The following is a 16,304-nucleotide window of genomic DNA, read 5'->3' as shown; positions in this document are numbered from 1 at the left end:
CCCTTTCATAGTTCAAGCTCCATAATCTTCCTATTCACTGGCTCATTAGAGTGTAGAGGAAAATCAATAGGGATCAGCTGCTCTCCTGATCTTGATGGCCTAAACTAGATGAAACCCCGAGTTTCTGTACAGCTGTGCCCCAACAAGGGCCTCATCTCCTTATTTACGAGGCTGGTTCTTTAGGATCATCCAGGCCACACCTGGCTTCCAGGCAATTCTGCTCATTTCATTTTCACCTCTATGGCTCCTGACCACATCAAATCAGAGCAGTTTGGCATAGCATAGTAAGAAGAGTCCTGGCTGAAGAGGGAGCACACATACCTCAAGTAATTACTCCCTGTGTGACCTTGGGTAAGTCTCCTAACTTCCTTGGGCTTCAGTTTGCTTATCTATAAAATTAAAAAAAGATCAAACCAAATTATCAATGATAAGGCCTGATAGGGATTAAACCAAAGGGGCATTGATAAGAAAAGATATAAAACTACACTAAGATTTTTGGGACGCCCTTCGCTTTTATGTGTGTGTTCATGTTGTCTGCCTAAATAGAACATGAGCTCCTTGAGGGAAGAGATGCTTTCACTCTGGGTTTTGTATCTCTGCTGGATACAAATAGACATTTGTACATACAGTGTCTGGCACACGGCAGGTTATTTGATAAATGCTTGTTGATCGATTGATTGCTTCTTTTGGGTGGGGTAGAGAAGGGGAGAGGTTTGCACTCAAGTAAATACAACTGTAATTCTTTCATTGTTCTGAATACAACCCAATCCAATAAAGAATTTGTTTATTGCCTGCTATAAAAATACAAAACGAAAAGCCATATTTGACCCCATGAAGCTTAAATTCTCTTGGGAGAGGATTGGGAATCAACATGTAGAGACATGATTATTTGATGAGGGGTAGGGCTCCATTCCCAGCCATATTAAACTATAACCAAATAAATAATTGTTTGCCTCCCTTTTTTGGGGTAGGGGGAGGGTTATGGCAGGATAGGAAGACAAAAATCATTTTGCCAGGAGCCGTCCTTGAACACAAGATTCGATGCCTGTACAGAGGTTCTCAATGTTTTTCTAATATCCAACACTCATTCAGGTCCATGACCTGCCTCTGCTTCAAGAGAATTAACTCTTAGGGTCACTTGAAAGAGGGTGTGGCAGGGAAGAGACTGGATTCAGTATGGTAATTTGGCTCCTTAGTAGGGTCTTTAGTGGGTACGTGGGATGAATTCATTAATAAAGGTTTTTTATTTTTTAATTTTGATCATCAATATTGGGGTCCTTCATTAGGTAGGATGTCATACATTTTTTGACGTGGCCAGTGTGGGATTTTATTTTGCTTGATTATCCATATTTGTTACAAGGTTATTATTTTTTTCATATAGGTGCTTTGTTCATTGAGGAAAAAATAAAAAATTTGGGCCCCTTTCTTTTATCTCTCCCCTTAGTACTATAGATAATTCTAAGGTGGCTACAGTGAACCAGGATACCAATGTCAAAATCTTGTTTTCAAAATCTCAACATGAAGATAATAATAATATCCCTGGAATGAATCCCCCCCCCCAAGGGTCAGGTTATGTGCAAGGAGGGCCCCCTTGATAATCAGAAGGTGACCCAGGCTTTAGAAATATGCATGACAGAAAAAAGGACAATGAAGAGGGACTGGGAGGGGGGGAGGCAGGAAAGTAAGATCCTTCTGACTAAGCCAAAGAAACTGGTGAGAGCAGTAAGTCATTGTGAAGGGAGAAATTTTCCCATAATGCTTCTTTCGATGTCCTTCTTAGCCATCCCTATTGGCATCCTTGACATTCAGACCTTTATCACTTGGCTACATAATAACTCCTGAGTCTGTCCACCTCCAATCCATCCCATACTTCACCAGGTTAATCTTATGCACTCTTTGATCATGTCACATACTCCACTCCTTAAACTCCTTTCAAGGGTGTCCTACTGCCTACTTGCCAGACTGTACTGTAAAATTTAGGCTCATCCTTTATTTTCCAAAATTACCTATCATTATTCCCTGCTAGGAAACATTTGATTAAATTGAGCTTGCTTATTCACAATTCTTTTGAAAACACAGGAACTTTTCTGCCTCCAACCCTGATGCCATTCCCCCTACTTGGGATGTCCCTGTTCTGCAACTAACCCAGTTGCACCTGTCTTGAAAACTCAACTCAAATACTATGAGCTTGATAGAGTTTTCTTTCAATTCCCTAGTTGGAAGTGATCTCTTTCTCTAGTATACATCCATACTATTTGTTCTAACAATTACTGATTTGTCCTGTCATTACTTATTGTTGGACACAGGCAATAGTGTGCTGGTAAATGTTTAACGACTGGCTCTCCAGAGGAAAAAAAAGTATGCACAATACACTTTTAAATTTAGTCTGCTTTATTAACATTTCTCCATTACTTTCTTTTGTCTATGTGGTCAACAAAACAATAAATCAAGTTCTGATTTGTAAGGTAGAAATGCTCACACTAAAAATTTAACAATTGACTCTCACGAACTAGTGGGAGCTGGTTAGATCTGGCTCCAGAACAACCTTGGATACAGGTATATATTTAACTTTTAGATTTTTTTTGTACTGCTTTCAAAACCAGAGCTAAGATGATTTTTATTGCAGCCAGATCAGCAGAGCAATGTATTCTCTGAAAAGTTACATAATTTTACATGTGGAAACTTTTTAAAATGTGTTTTGTAACTTATTGAAGATCACAGTGTACCTGCTCATTACCGTGTAAGTCTTGAATGGCTTTTGTCCAAGAACGTTAGAATTTGCTGACCTAAATAGGGAATTCATTATTTCCTGCCTTCTATTTTAGTTACTTGTAGGCTAAAAGGAGGTCAGTATTATTTGCAAAAAGGCTGCTGTCAAGAATCCCCTACAAGCATCTCTTAACATTTTAGTATTTGATGCAGATTAAACAATAAGGGCCTGTGGGGAGAAGGGCAGGGATCATAGATCATAATACCCTAGATATAAAGCTGGAAAGGACCTCAGAACCATCTAGTGCAGCCCCCCAATTTTATAGAGGAAACTGAGGCACACGTAGGTTAAAATAAATTTACTACACGTAGGTAGTAAATAAAGGTGGGATTTGAACCTTACACCACTTCATGTTTATGTGACTTTTGGTGAGTCACTTAATCTCTCTTGGCCTCAAAGGAGACCTTGATCCATTGTTTTCACTTTATCTCTGCACCTTTTTCCATCTTCTTCATCTATGAGAGAAAACAGAAAGGGGTTGGAGCTGAGAAACTAGAAAACCCTAGAACTCCAGGTTTTGGCAATTTTTAGATGAATGGACATCATATGCAAGAAGAGCAGGTATAGTTTAGCTTTCAGAGATTAACATCAGGAAGTGTATGTAATGTTTGCTCTAGGTGAGAGTTTTTTGTTTTAGTTGTTTAGTTGTTTCAGTTGTGTCCAACTTTCAGGACCCCATTTGGGGTTTTCTTGGCAAAGATGCTAGAGCAGTTTGTCATTTGCCTTCTCCAGCTCATTTTACAGATGAGCAACTGAGGCAAACAGGGTTAAGTGACTTGCCCAGGGTCACACAACTCATAATTGTCTGAGGCTAGATTTGAACTCAGCACGATGAGTTCTTGCACTGGTACTCTATTCACTGTTCCACCTAGCTGCCCTAAACTGGAGTTAGGTCAAGCCTATTGAATAGAAAGTTTAGATTTTTAAGAAGTTAGACTTGGGAGTAAGGGCACTACTTACTTAACTAGGGGGTTTTCTATTTTTTATTCCAAAGAGCTTGACACGTGGGACTGAAAATCTTCTGTTGAAGATGAGAGAGCTCATGGCCAAAATTATGGAGCAATAAGAACAAACTCTAGAGTTTTTTTCCTCCATTCCTAAGGAAGGCTGTTGTTGGTCTAAATCTGGGAGAAGTTTTTTCTAAAAAAATTTTTTGAAAAGCCTTTGACTTTGAACTAAAAGAGCATGATAGAGCCCATACTTCCAATGAGGAGCAGACAGTATTATAGCTAACTGAGCTTTGAGGAAAGATAAGCATTCTAAGGGACAGAGGCAAGGAAAGGTATATTCCAGGCACACTCACATGAGTAAATGGAGGTGGGAATATCAAACTCAGAAAACAGCTTGGCTAGAATGTAGATTACATGAAAGGGAGTAATGTGAAATGAGACTAGAAAGGACTTTAAAGACAGATGGCAAAAGACGTTAAACATCAGTTTGTGTCCTAGAGGTAACAAGGAATCACTGACAGTTTTTGAACAAGGGAAATGATATCTGCCTTTAGAAGATAATGTTGGCATGGGATAAATGGGATAGATTGGAGAGAGGAGAGAAAAAATAGAGTTTAATTAGGAGGCTATTACTGTAGTCCACATTTATCTTTAGAAAATAATGTTGGCAGTTGTGTGGAGGAGGAAGAGGTTGGAAGAAATGGAGATCAATTAAGAGGCTTACCACAGTCCACATTTCTCTTTAGGAAATAGTGTTGGTTGTGGAGGATTGATGAGAGATTCCATAGTTACAAACCAGAGTTACTGGGAAGATGGGGAAAGAAGACCTTAACATTTTTAGAGAAGTTTGGAGGACTAGTTGTTAGTGAGGAAGATAAAGTTCCCTTTAAAAGGTATGAACAATTCTGTAGCTATTGTACATTGTCACATTGCTTTCATACTCATGTTTGTTTTCAACTCATAATTCCACTTGTAATATAATAGTGTGTGGGTTTTCCCACAGCCCTGCCGGCACTGAATTATTTCAAATTATCTTTGCCAAATGAATTGGTTTTTATTTGCATTTCTCTGATTAGAGGGTATAAACAATGTTATTTATAATTTGAGCGTTTCTTTTTAAGAAATGTCTTCATAGACATTATTGTTAAATTTGACTTCTATTATCCTTTGGAAAGTTATTTTAACAAGATATTGTTTCCTTTGATAGGAAGAAGCTTCTTGAGGTCAGGGACTGAGTCATTTATTTGTTTGTTTACTTTTAGTTTACAACCTTCAGTTCCGCAAGTTTTTGAGCCCCAAATCTTCTCTCCCTCTCCCCCTCCATGGCGGCATGCAATCCCATATAGGTTCTACAATACCTTCACATTAAACATTAGTCAAGTTGTAAAGAAGGATTATAACCAATGGAGTGAACAATGAGAAAGAAGGGACAAAACAAGACACAAAAGAGAGAGCAAGTAGCTTGCTTCAATCTGCATTCAGACTCTGGAGTTCTTTCTCTGCGTGTGGATATCTCATTCCATCCTGAGTCCTTTGGAGTTAGTTGTCTTATAACATTGCATTGCAGAGAGGAGACCAGTATATCCGAGTTAGTCATCACAAATATGATGTGTCTGTGTACAAAGTTCTCCTGGTTCTGCTCTCCTCACTCAGTATGAGTCATTTTTGGTTTCATATTGTCAGTGCTTAGCACAGAAACTGAAACAAAGCAGATGCTAATTGATTGATTAGCTTTGTGAAAAGGGAATATGCTTTTCCTTATTTCACTAATATTAATCCCCTATGTCTCTCAAACACCCACAACCACGAGTGCACGTGCACACACAGACACACACACCCCCTCAGATTAAATCAAAGCTCCCTTACCTCATACTATTTTGTCATACTAAGTTTTGTCAAAGTGGTCATCATTTACAATTGAATCTATTGGCTGAAATGTTGATCTTGATGACCTTAAGAGTTCTCTGCTTTTGGTCACTCATTAAATCAAAACTATTCTTCATAAATTTTCACTATCGCATTGATTTTCATCACACATTTTGTCACATATTTTCTTTTTGAAAATAATACTTAGGGGGCAGCTAGGTGGCACAGTGAATAGAACACCCCCTGGAGTCAGGAGGACCTGAGTTCAAATCTGACCTCAGACACTTAGCACTTACTATGTGACCTTGGGCAAGTCATTTGACCCCAATTGCCCTGCCTTCCCCCCCTCCAAAAAAAAAGAATACTTAGCAAACCACTGGAAAGCAGGTTTGGGGATCAAATCCTATGTTCATTAATTTTTGGCATGCCACATTCCAGGTTCTATCATTTTCCATTTTTGTAGAAATACTTTAGGTAGTTAGGAATGGTATATTTCGTATGTTTTTGTAAATATGGAATTCTCTTCTTCTTGGCTGCTTATAAAATAATTTCTCTAATTAAATTTGCTTAATTAAGTATTGCTGAGAAAATTGAAGTCTTGAAGCATGACAATGATGTGTATGGTTGATTAGAACATGGAGTTCATACTTGTTGGCAATCTGTGAATTTGATTTCAATATTTCAGGGAAACTTTCTTCTATAATTGAATTAATTAATCAACTAGCATTTATTGAGCACTTACTGTGAACCAGGGGATGGTTCTCAATAGTGAAGATATGAAGAAAGGCAAAGAGAAGCCTCTGCCCTCAAGGAACTTACAGTCTAGCATGAATAAGTAGGTATACATAAGATTCAGAGTAGATGGAAGGTGATATTTAGAAAGGAAGGGTTTAGAAGATAAAGGAACTGGGCAAGGCCTCCTCCAGAAAGGTGGCTAAGTCTTTTTGGGTTTTTTTTTTTTGCTTTTTGGGGGGCAATTGGGGTTAAGTGACTTGCCCAAGGTCACATGACTAGTTTTTTGTGTTAAGTTTCTGAGGCTGGATTTGAACTCAGGTCCTCCTGACTTCAGGGCTGGTGCTCTATTCACTGCACCACCTAGATGCCCTGAAGCTAAGTCTTAAAGGAAAGTGGAAATTCTAAGAGGTGGAGATGGGGAAGGAGGGTAGGGAGAATAGCCAGGGAAAAGTCATGGAAATATAATGGGCAAATTACTTTCTTCATATTTTAGGAGAAAGTTAATGTTTTTAAAATGTTCTTCTGTGAAATGCCCTTCAGATTTATGTTCACAATGTTGGCATCAACCTTGGACTCTTCACTCAAACTCACCCTATATATCTAATAAATTGACAAGCCTTATTTATTCTACCTCTTCCACATCGATTCTTTTCTCTCTTTTCACTATAGTCACCCCTATTCAGGTCTTCATCATCCCTTGTCTAAGCTACTACAGACACTTCCTGCATCTAGCTGAAGAAGAGCTTCAATGAATTCTAAACACAGCAATCAAACTGACATTTCTAATAATACTTAAATTCTGAATGTCATTCCATTGATCACAAAACATTGGAGCTTACCTGTTGTCTCTAGAATAAAATGCAAACTCTTCTGTTTGGCATTTAAAGTCCTTCCAATCTAACTCAAGCTTATCACATATTATTCTCCCTTGCTTGTCCCTCAAGTCAAATTGCTGCTTAATTGTTCCCTAACAAGGGTGTGCTGAAGCCAGCTCATACTAGCTCCAGAGGGCCTATTGTTAAATTTTCAGTAAGAACATTTACACCTCAGAAAACAGCAAATGTTAATAATTCAGATTAAATTTAACAGTGTGTGTATAGATTTCCCTCTCCTCCAGGGAGCTGATTGTTAAACATTTACCAGCACACCTCTGCCTGTATCTGGTATTCTATCTCCTATGCCTGTACTTAAAAAAAAAAAAAAAAATATATATATATATATATATATTATATATATATTTATTTACTTTTGGTTTACAACATTCAGTTCCACAATCCCTTCAGTTTCCAATTTTCTCCTCCTCCCTCTAATGCCCTCTCCCCCCATGGCAGCATGTAATCAAATATAGGTTCTACAAATGCCTTCACATTAAACATTAGTCAGGTTGTAAAGAAGGATTATAACTAATGAGGAGAACAATGAGAAAGAAGGGACAAAACAAAACACAAAAGAGAGAGAGCAAGTAGTTGGCTTCAATCTGCGTTCAGACTCTAGTTCTTTCTCTGGATGTGGATAGCCCTCTCCATCATGAGTCTTTTGGAGTTGTCTTATATAGCCTTGTATTGCTGAGAGGAGCTCAGTCTATCAAAGTTAGTCATCACACATACATTGTGTCTGTAATTGTTTACAAAGTTCTCCTGGTTCTGCTCTCCTCACTCAGCATCAATTTATATATGTCTCTCCAAGTTATTATGAAGTGCATCTGCTCCTCACTTCTTACAGCACAAAAGTATACCATTACATTCATATGCCACAACTTGCTTAGCTGTTCCCCAATTGATGGACATCCCCTTGATTTCCAATTCTTTGCCACCACAAAGAGAGCTGCTATAAATATTTTTGTACATATGGGTCCTTTTCCCACTTCTATGATCTCTTTGGGATACAGCCCTAGAAGTGGTATTCTATGTGTGTACTTTTGCAAAGACTGTCCCTATATGTAGGGTTCCCCCCCTTCCCCTGTACCTCTTGAAACATTAGCTTCTTTAAAGATTCAGTTCAAATGGCACCTTCTACAAGAAGACTTTCCTGATTGCCCTGGTTGTAGCACTAGCTTCCTCCCAAAATCACTCCATATTTTTGGTATATATTTTGTATTTCCTTATTAGGTACATGTTCTATAGTCCCAGTACAATGTAAGATCCTCAAGGGTAGAGATGGTTTCACTTTTTCTTTGTATTCTTACTGCCAAGCACAAAGTAGGCATTTAACAAAAGTATGCTGAAACGTTAAGCTGTCTATCTGTTTTGTTTTTGTTTTTGTTTTTTCTTTCCAAATTGAGGAATTTTCTGAGTTAACTTTTCTGCTTCTACTTTCTGCTATTTTGTGGGCCTCTTAGATGTATTGTGCATTTCACTGAGTCTATTGTTTTCTACATATTCTCCATAGTTATTTCTAAACCTTATCATCATCTTGTCCTCAAGATTCTTAGTTCCTTTTTAAATTTCATTTTGTGATCATTTTAGTTAATTTCTACATTAATTATCTGTTTTGTTGTTTCAATATAATTCTAGCTTTGATGCTTTTGCTGGAATTGTTACAGTACATTTTTCTTCTAGCATTTTTGTGTTTGCTATGATATAGTTATATATATATGATTATATAACAGGGTGTGTGTGTGTGTGTGTGTGTGTGTGCTTTGCTTATTTCTTTGCTTTTAAAGTTAATTTTAGAGAATATTTGCTCATTTTACTTTTTTGTTTTCTTCTTTTGTTAGTTTCTATTGCTGGAAAAACTCTATTTTATTTTTAAAGAGAAGTTGGAAAAGATAGAGTTCCTTATGTATTGCCTAACTGGAGTTCTAGAAACTCCATTACTATATTGTCATGGTATGAATTAACTTTATCATGGGGGTAAAAGGATTTTTTTTTATTAATGATAGTATATATTTTTAAACATTTGATTTTAAAACTTTGAATTCCAGATTCATTCCCTTCCTCCCTTGTCACCCACCCTTACTGGGAAGATAAGCAATTCAGTATAGGTTGTACATGTGTAGCTAATGCAAAACAATAACATAGTAGATATATTGTAAAAGACTGACTATATTTCCCTCCCTCCTATCCCGACTCCCACTTATTCTATTCTCTTGTCCCTTTTCAAAAGTGGGTGGTTCCAACTTCCCCCCCCCAGCCTGTCCTCCTTTCCACCATCCCCCCCTCTCATTCCCTTCCCCCCTACTCTGTTATAGGGTGAGATACCCTATTTAGTGTGTATGTCATTCCCTCCCTTAGCCAAATTCAATGAGAATAAGGTTGACCCATTCCCTTTTGCCTTCCTATTTTTCCCCTCCATTGTAACCATTTTCCCTTGCCTTTTCTATATGAGACAGTTTACCCCATTCTGTCTCTCCCCATCTCCTCTCATTATATTCCTCTCTCACCTCTTGATTTCACCTTTTAAATATTATCCTTTCCTATTAAATTGGTCCTGTGCCCCTCTATCTATGTGTACCTGTAAACATATATACACACATTCACATATGTATTCATATGCCCATATATACCCTCCAATATAGACATATATATGTGTGTGTGTGTGTGTGTGTGTGTGTGTATTTCTATTCCCTTCAACTATTTTCATTCTGAGAAAAGTTTCATCAGTTACAATTATCATTTTTCCATGTAGGAATGTTAATAGTTCAACTTTGATAAGTTCCTTATGATTTCTTTTCCCTGTTTACCTTCTCATGCTTCTCTTGCTTCTTGTATCTGAATGTCAAATTTTCTATTCAACTCTGGTTTTTTCATCAAGAATGCTTGAAAGTCCTCTATTCCACTAAATGACCAATTTTCCCCTGAAACATATTACTCAGTTTTGCTGGGTAGGTGATTCTTCGTTTTAATCCCAGCTCCTTTGACCTCTGGAATATCATATTCCAAGGCCTTCGATCCCTCAGTGTAGAAGCTGCCAGATCCTGAGTTATCCTGATCGTGTTTCTACAATATTCAAATTGTTTCTTCCTGGCTGCTTGTAATATTCTCTCCTTGATCTGGGAATTTTAGAACCTGAGTATAATATTCCTAGGAGTTTTCTTTTTGGGATCTTTTTCAGTAGGTGATCGGTGGATTCTTTCAACCTCTATTTTGCCCTCTGGTTCTAAAACATCAGGGCATTTTTCCTTGAGAATTTCTTGGAGGATGATTTCTAGGTTCTTTCTTTGATCATGGCCCAAAAGCCAGCACACTCCCAACCACTGGGTCCTAAAGTCCACACTGCACTGACCTCTCACTTTGTCCTTAGCATCTATGTGTTGATAATTCTGGATCACCACAGCTGCTGGTAATCTGGAGTCCCTCCAGTTGGTGGTTGGTCAGGCCCGCCCTGGGGCTAAAACCTTTGCTTGGGGCTGGGGTCGGCTCCTGTATTACTGGGCTGGCCAATTCCTGAAGGCCTGCTGGGCTGTCCTCAGTGGGAGATTAGCTTCTCTGTGTCATTTTGTGGGTTCTGTAGCTCCAAAGTTTGTTTAGAGTCCCCTTTTACATGAATTGGAGGTGGTGGGATCCGGAGCTGTGCTGAGGTCCTGTTTCTACTCCACCATCTTAACTCCGTTGCCTAAAATGATTTTTTTAAATGACTTAAACTTCAAAAAATATTCTAGAGAATTCCAGTTCTTTGGCTTACTCATAGACTGCTTTGCATGTTGGAGTAGATTTATGATTCTCTTTGAAAGTTATGCTTCCTTTGCTTTCTTTTTTTTTTTAATCTTTTTTGGAGGGGGAAAGGCAAGGCAATTGGGGTTAAGTGACTTGCCCAAGGTCACACAACTAGTAAGTGTGTCAAGTGTCTGAGGCTGGATTTGAACTCAGGCCCTGCTGACTCTAGATGCATCACCTAGCTACCCCAACCCTAATCTTTTTCTAGAATCTTTAGCCAGATTGAAATTAAAGGTGAAAAATGGAATTGTCCCAGTATCACTGAATTGGAGAGTATATAGAGGAATATAATAAGATTTAAGAGTATTAGAAAGTCAGGAAGGGGTCAGGTTGGGAAGGGATTTGAACACCAGAGAATTTTACACTTTATCCTGGAAATGATACAGAGCCAGTGGCAGTTATTGAACAAGGGAGTGATAGGATTAGACCTGTGCTCTAGGAAGATGATGTTGACAGATGAGTGGAGTGGGGAGAGACTTGTGACAGAGAAACCAACTAGCAAGCTATTGTGATAGTTCAAGTGTGAGGTAATAAGGACCTGCACCAAGGTGGTGGCAAGGTCAGAGGCGAGAAAGGGGTGTATGTGAGAGATGTTACAAAGGTAAGATTGACAGGTCTTAGTAACATATGTTGGGGATATGGTGGGGGTGAGAGGTGAATGAGAAAGAATGAGGACTTGAGAATGACCCTTGAGTAACTGGAAGGATTTTGGTGTAATTTTGGTGTAATTACACTTGCCAGTGTGATCTAAGTCCCAAAGCCCACTGGTTTCCCTGCCCCCAGCTTGCTACATGAGAGACTTCAGGAAATTTTGACTTTGGTGAGATCTAGGACTCTCTTGGTTGAGCTGTTATCTTCCCTGCAATGTGAGAGTTTCTTTACTCTGTTACTGTCTGGTGTATATTCTCTTATGTATGTATGCCTTTTCTAATTTCTGTTTTGCTATCCACTTAGATAAATGGGTTTTTTTTTTGCTACCTACTATGTGTGTTCATTGTAGAGTTGGATTTAGGTGGAGAATCAAGTCTTGGATATAAAATTTGGGTCCTTTTTTCCTGATCAAAACTTTAGCTTCAACCTGAAAACCACATCCCCTAGACTAAAAACATTGAAGGAAACTCAAAATATTTCTAGCCCAGTAGCCCCTCTCTCTGAGGAGAGGAGAGTGACTAAGCTTCTGGCTCCAACCTCCTACTTCTTTTCTTGGCTGGAATTAGTGTCTCATGGAGAAGAGGTTAATGATGTCTATTCTGCCTCCCTTCAAGACACACAATGAAAATTCCACGTGGCATGTTGGGAATAGCATTGCTACTACAGTAGTAGGGAAGTTTAGAAGGAGGGAAGGGTTTTTTGGGGAAAGATTGTGGGTTCATCTTTAAGCATGTTGAGACTTAGATATCTACAAGACATCCATTCTAGATGTCTAGTAGGTAGATGAGAATGTTAAGAGTAGAGGCTGGCAGAGAGGTTAAAGCTAGATAAGTAGATTTGAGACTCCAGCACAGAGATGATAACTAAATCCATGGGAACTGATAATCACCAAGTGAAATACTATAACTTCATGGGACACTCAGAGATTGTTAGTAACTTTGGATAAAGTAGTAGACAGAAAAATGAGATTGAAACCAGGTTCTAGAGAGTTAAGAAGCAGCAAGATAAATGGAATTGAAGGTACCAATGGTAGACAACCTTCTCAAGGAAATGGAGGAAATGATATGGGACAAAAGCTAGAAGGGATGGATGGAGCAAGTGAAGAGGTTTTGTTGTAGAAGAGACACGGGCATGTTTGTAGGCAATAGAGAATCAGCTAACAAACAGGGAGACATTGAAAATAAATGGAAAAGATAATGGAACTAGTCTGGGGGTGTTGGTTCAGGCAAGAACCAAGGGTTTCAAGGGCTGGAAGTCATGGTGGAAGAACAGGGTTTGGGGTTATAGGGCAGAGAGAGGTGGAATGATAATATATTGTAATCAGATAAGGGAATATCAGAGTTCATGAACATGGAAGTGGAGCATATGTGGGTGATGGTAAGATCAAAGATGTGATTATCTTTGTATGTAGCTAAGGTGGGGCAGAGGAGTAGGTCATGTGAATTGAATGGATTGAGGAAACTAACTGTGAGGTTAAGGTGTTTGAGTGAATATCAGTATTTAAGCTGAAGTTCACTTGTTTGAGAGTAGGAGTTGGATAGAATAGAAATAGGAGCCAGACATTGAACTCATTGGGGAAAAAAAGAAAGCTCTCTGGAGGTCAGTAGATAACAGCTATCAGAATTTTTATTAGATGGTAGATATGGTTTGAGTGAACCTCAAATAATTTCTCTAATGTTATCTTAGATTAAAGATAACATCACTTTTTAAGCCCTCCTTGTTCCAAGGCTTGAAGGGCTAAGTTAACAAGGACTTTAATAGAACCACAGAAGAGAGGACACAAAGATTCCTTTCCTATTGGACTCAGGAAGATCTGGGTCCAAATTTCACCATTGGCAGTATGACCCTGGGCAAATCATTTAACCTCTTTGTACTCTAAAGATTGTAGTTTTTAGTGCATGTGCCGATTTTCATTGGTAGAGAGAATTTCCTCACTAGGAATTCCTTACATCAATGCAATACAAATCTGGTTCAAACATATATATTGTGTATACACACACACATGCACACACAAGCATGCACACACATATATAGACAGCTAGCAGCAGGGATAGTACTAGGTCCCTAGGACCTAGTCTTATTCAAGGTCTTATTAGAGTGTGAAGTGCTGCTACATATCAAAAGGCTCATATTTATCATTGAGTATATTTTGTTTATTCTTTGTCTGCATGTACATGTTATTCCTTCTCCTCCCTCCCCCCAATAAAATATAAGTTCCTTGGAGGCAGAGACTTTCATTTTTGGTTTTGTATCCTCAGCACCTAATAGCTCCTTAATGAGTCACATGGGGTGTTCAGGCAGGACTAGCACCTCTGGTGTGAGGGCTTACCAAGGCCTTTTAGGGCTGCTCATCTACCTTTGGTGTCCACCTTTCACTCAACTCTCTGCTGTGGGTCCAAGAAGCTGTAGGATGCACAGTGACCACACCCCAGTCTTGATAGACGCTAAACCTGGCTAAACCAGGTTGAGTGTAACTGATAGGCCACAAACTCATCAGTGGGTTAGAGAGGTGTCTACCCCAAGTATGTGAAGACTTCCCCAGCAGAATGGGTGGATAACAACAATTTGTTCAAAGGGCTGTGAAGGTGGCTGAAGCAGGCACTGTGGAGCTCTTAGAGCTTGGTCAGACATGGGAGACACCAAGGTCACCCACCAGATCCCGGGCCATCATCAGTCATCCTGACTTTTGTCTTGCCCCTGGACTTTAATGACTCAGGAAGACAGGGGGCTGATGACTTTGTTCAGCTCTGCCTCACTTAGATCCAATCTACCCATGAGCCAAGACATCACCCATGATGTCATTGGTCCTTTTGGAAAACAAATTACAAATGACAACAGTTGCTTAATAAATGCTTGTTTCTTGATTGATTATTAAAGTGCTTGAAGCTTCAAAATCCTTTATACATGAAAACACCCAAAAAGATATTACGGAGTTTCATTTTTTGCTTGAGTATTCCATCATCTCTTAATGGAACAACCTGTACTTACCTTAGCATGGCTGCTCCCTTCCTGTTACAGTTTGATCTCTTGTGGACCCCATGGAGAAAGGTTTCAAGTCACAGATCATAGACCCTTAGGACTAAGAGGGTCATTAAAGGCCATCTAGTGCAACTTGTACCTAGCTAAGTATCCCCTTTCCAACAACCCAGCAAGTGACCATCCTGCTTTTGATGGAAGAACGACCCATGACCTCCAGAAGGAGCACATTCTACTTTTGGATATCTCTAATTGTTAGGAAGGTTTTTTTTTCCTTATTTCAAGACAAAATGTGCCTCCCTGCAACTCAAAACCTTTGATCCTTGTTCTGCCCTCTGGGGCCAAGCCCAACAAATACAGTCCTTCTTCCACACAGCAGCCTTTCAGATATTTGAAGTGAATTACCCTATTGTCCCCAAGTCTTCTTTCCCCCACATTATATTCCCAGAGCCTCTAATCAATTTGTACAAAACAAAGGATCTATGTTCAAATCCTGCCTGTAATACTAGCTGTGTAAACACGGGCAAGTCACTTTCAGCCTCAGTTCCTTAATCTGTAAAATGGGGTTGATACTTGTAGTACCTGCCTCACAGAGCTATTATGAGGGTCCCACCAAGATAATGTCTGTACAGTACTTTGCAAACTTTTGAATGGCAATATGGGTCAGCTATTCTAATTATCCTTAATATCATCATTTTTAGAATTCCCAAGGCCCACTTTCCTCTTCCAACATATCTCCCTCCTTCCTAAAATGTGGTGTCCCAAATTAAATATGATATTCCCAGGGTGAAGAAAAACACCTCCCACATTCAGGGCATTATGCCTCCCAATGCAATCTAAGGACTGATTGCATCACCTTTTTCTACTATCTTATCACACTGTTGATAGTTACTGAGTCATTCTAAGCTAATGAATTTGCCTGAGCATCTAAAGAGACTGGTAACAAACATGATTAGCTCTCATTCTACTGGTTCCTTTATATATTAAAGATGTGGCAACTTATGCTTTGATATCTGTCACTCCCAATCATGGCATCCTGGATTTGAAAGGGATCTTGAAAGAGCGCTGGCCCGGGAGTCGGGAGACATGGGGTCGGTTCTGGCTTCAGATACTTAGCACCCACACAAAATAACTGGCCGTGTAACCTTGAGCAAGTTACTTAACCCCAATTGCTTTAAAAAAAAAAAAAAGAAAGGGATCTTGAGAAGGAATTTTGTCTAACACATTTACCTTCCTTCAGCCAGACTACAATGACAGTAAAGATAAAACACAGTTGGACTGATTTCTTGTTTTCTAAATCAGTGTTTCCTAACATCAAGTTGTTGCCACATTTTTATCAGTCTATAAAAACATTTTTTACTAAAGTGTCTTAATTAAAAAGCTATTGATATCTTTTGTTTTAAAAATCACCTTAATTCCTGAATACATCCCTTCCTCCAAACCCTACCCAGTAAGCTCTCCTGTGTAAGAAGGAGAAAGGGAGAAAAAGACAGACAGACAGAGACAGAAAGAGAGACGGAGGAGGAGAGAGAAAAAGCAGTTTTCTAAAACTAACCAATACATTAGTTGGTCTAACTCTATATGTAATGTTCCATAGCCATAGTTTTCTACCTCTGCAACAAAGGAAGGAAGATGGTTTTTCTCACCCTTTATCCAGTGTTTTCATTTTTTTTTTGGTTTTATTTACATTTCTATGACTAT

The 16,304-nt window shown here is 38.9% G+C and overlaps 1 long non-coding RNA gene across 1 annotated transcript in view; it reads left to right on the top strand.

Annotated features, from left to right (window-relative positions):
• Positions 1-223: 223 nt before the first annotated feature.
• LOC138176652 (uncharacterized) overlaps positions 224-16,304 on the top strand; it is a 57,020-nt gene continuing 40,939 nt past the window's right edge. Inside the window, exon 1 of the long non-coding RNA XR_011172355.1 lies at positions 224-351. This is a non-coding gene — a long non-coding RNA (uncharacterized lncRNA). The remainder of the gene's footprint in view (positions 352-16,304) is intronic.

The sequence above is a fragment of the Petaurus breviceps genome, unplaced genomic scaffold (genome assembly GCF_028583685.1).
Source record: "Petaurus breviceps papuanus isolate PSGF00001 unplaced genomic scaffold, PetGlider_PUasm1.0 90062, whole genome shotgun sequence".
Classification (NCBI taxonomy): domain Eukaryota; kingdom Metazoa; phylum Chordata; class Mammalia; order Diprotodontia; family Petauridae; genus Petaurus; species Petaurus breviceps.
This window is presented reverse-complemented; position numbering and strand designations above follow the sequence as displayed.